The 2,550-nt window shown below is 39.2% G+C and overlaps 1 pseudogene; it reads left to right on the plus strand.

Annotated features, from left to right (window-relative positions):
• The first annotated feature begins 523 nt into the window (after nucleotides 1–523).
• On the plus strand, nucleotides 524–1,525 carry LOC116273118 (annotated as a pseudogene).
• The last annotated feature ends 1,025 nt before the right edge of the window (nucleotides 1,526–2,550 follow it).

The following is a 2,550-nucleotide window of genomic DNA, read 5'->3' on the forward strand; positions in this document are numbered from 1 at the left end:
ATGAAATCTAGTAATGTTTCTGTAGTTTGTAATAATTCATGATAATTTTGTGGGTCTGCATTTTAGGAAACAAATGGAAAGACCAGAATATTGAAGATCACTTTGAAAAACCTGGGAAAGAGATAAGATAATTTGCACTGAGAAGAGGAAATAAAGTCCTCTGAAGGAATCTTAGCTTGTCATGAACTTAGAAACAAGCAACCAAAACAAATAAGAGTCACTTGAAATTTTTTTTTTTTTTAAAGAAAAATTTCACCCAAAATGTAACGGACTTCAGTGTAGCAGTCAGTGTTTGGAAAACAGTTTACTTGAAAGTAGCACTACAAAAATGTGTATATGAATGTTACTAATTTGGTCATAGCCATGCAGGTGGTAGCTGTGTTTTCAATAGTAACCCATTTACTTTCAAATAATTCAATCATGGCAAAAAAATATAATAATAACAATGCATTTTCCTTGGTATTGGGAGCAGTGTAAGTCCAAGACCTATTAATAAGTAGAAAGTTATTAAACCAACCAATAACAATGTGCTTGTCATATTTTTTACAGAAATCATGTGATACAGAGACTGTGTGAAAGCAAAGAAGGTAGACAGTATGGACAAGTTGTCAGCCAAGTTCCAAATCTTGATCTGAATGAGAACATTTCTACTGGATTAAAAAAAAATGTGAATGCAGTGTTTGTGGAAAAGTCTTTGTACATCATTCCCTCCTTAATAAGCACATCCTAGCTCACTCAGGATACAAACCATATGGAGAGAAGCAATATAAATGTGAACAATGTGGGAAATTCTTCTTTTCTGTTCCAGGTGTTAGAAGATACATGATAATGTACAGTGGAAATCCAGTTATAAATGTACGATATATGGGAAAGTGTTTTATTTTCTCAATTCATTTGAAAGACATCAGAGAACTCATACAGGAGAAAAACCCTATAAATGTAAACAGTGTGGTAAAGCGTTCACTGTTTCCGGTTGTTGTGTAATACATGAACGAACTGACACTGGAGAGAAACCCTAGGAATGTAAGGAATGTGGGAAAGCATTCAGATTTTCTTGTTATTTTAAGATGCGTGAAAGGACTCACGCTGGAGAAAGACCCTATACATCTACCAAATGTGATAAGGCCTTCAGCTGTTCCACTTCTCTTCGTTACCATGGAAGCATTCATACTGGAGAGAGATCCTTTGAATGTAAACAATGTGGCAAAGCCTTTAATCATTTGAGTTCCCTTTGTAACCATAGAAGTACTCATACTGGAGAGAAAGCCTATGAATGTAAACAATGTGACCAAGCCTTCAGTCGTCTCAGTTCCCTTCACCTCCACGAAAGAATTCATACTGGAGAAAAACCCTATGAATGTAAGAGATGCGGTAAAGCCTACATTCGTTCCAGCCATCTTACTCGCTATGAAAGAAGTCATGATATAGAGGCTGGGTGTGGTGACTCGGCCTATAATCCCAGCACTTTGGGAGGCCAAGGTGTGTGTATTGCTTGAGCCCAGGAGTTCATAACCAGCCCGGATTAAAACAATGTGAAACAACCTGGGCAACATGGTGAAACCCTGTCTCTAGAAAAAATAAAATAATGCCGGGCATGCTGGCTCAAGCCAGCTACTCAGGAGGTTGAGACAGGAGAAGGGTGTGAACCTGGGAGGCGGAGCTTGCAGTGAGCCGAGATCGCACCACTGCACGCCAGCCTGGACGACAGAGAGAGACTCCATCTCAAAAAAAAACAAAAAACCAAAACAATTAACTGGGCATGGTGGCACATTTCAGTTGTCTTAGTTCTTTTTCAAGGACATAAAAAGCCATGGGGTGTTGGGGGAAAGCCCTGTGCATGCAGATCACGAGGTCAGGAGATCGAGACCATCCTGGTCAACATGGTGAAACCCCGTCTCTACTAAAAATACAAAAATTAGCTGCGTGTGGGAGCATATGGTTGTAATCCCAGCTACTCAGGAGGCTGAGGCAGGAGAATCGCTTGAACCCAGGAGGCGGAGGTTGCAGGGATCCGAGATTGTACCACTGCACTCCAGCCTGGTGACAGAGTGAGACTGTATCTCAAAATTAGAGAAAATAACTAAATAAATAAATAAATAAATAAAGCCCCTTGAATGTAAGAAATGTGGTAAAACATATACTCTTTCCCATTCCCTCATAAACATGAAAAGGCTCACATTGCACAGAAACCTTAAGAATGTAGGAAATGTGGTCAAGCCTTCAGATTTTCCTGTTTTTGAAGATTTGGGAAGACTCAGAGTGGAGAAAAGCCTTTTGAATCTAAATTTGTGGTAAGGCCTTCAGTTGTTTTAGTTCCATTTGAAGACATCAGCTGATTCCTGAGAAAAACCCTATGAATGTCCAGAATGTGGGAATGTTTCGTTTCTCTCATGCCCACTCAAGGACATATGAAAATGCACACTGTAGCTGGCTGGACCTTGTAAATACAAGAACGTACACAGGATTAAAACTCTAATAGTTTAGAAACTGCAAGAATATTTTCAGTTTTCACATTTACTTGAAAAGTCATGTGAAAACTCCCATGGGAAA

Source organism: Papio anubis, unplaced genomic scaffold (genome assembly GCF_008728515.1).
Source record: "Papio anubis isolate 15944 unplaced genomic scaffold, Panubis1.0 scaffold3701, whole genome shotgun sequence".
Taxonomy (NCBI): domain Eukaryota; kingdom Metazoa; phylum Chordata; class Mammalia; order Primates; family Cercopithecidae; genus Papio; species Papio anubis.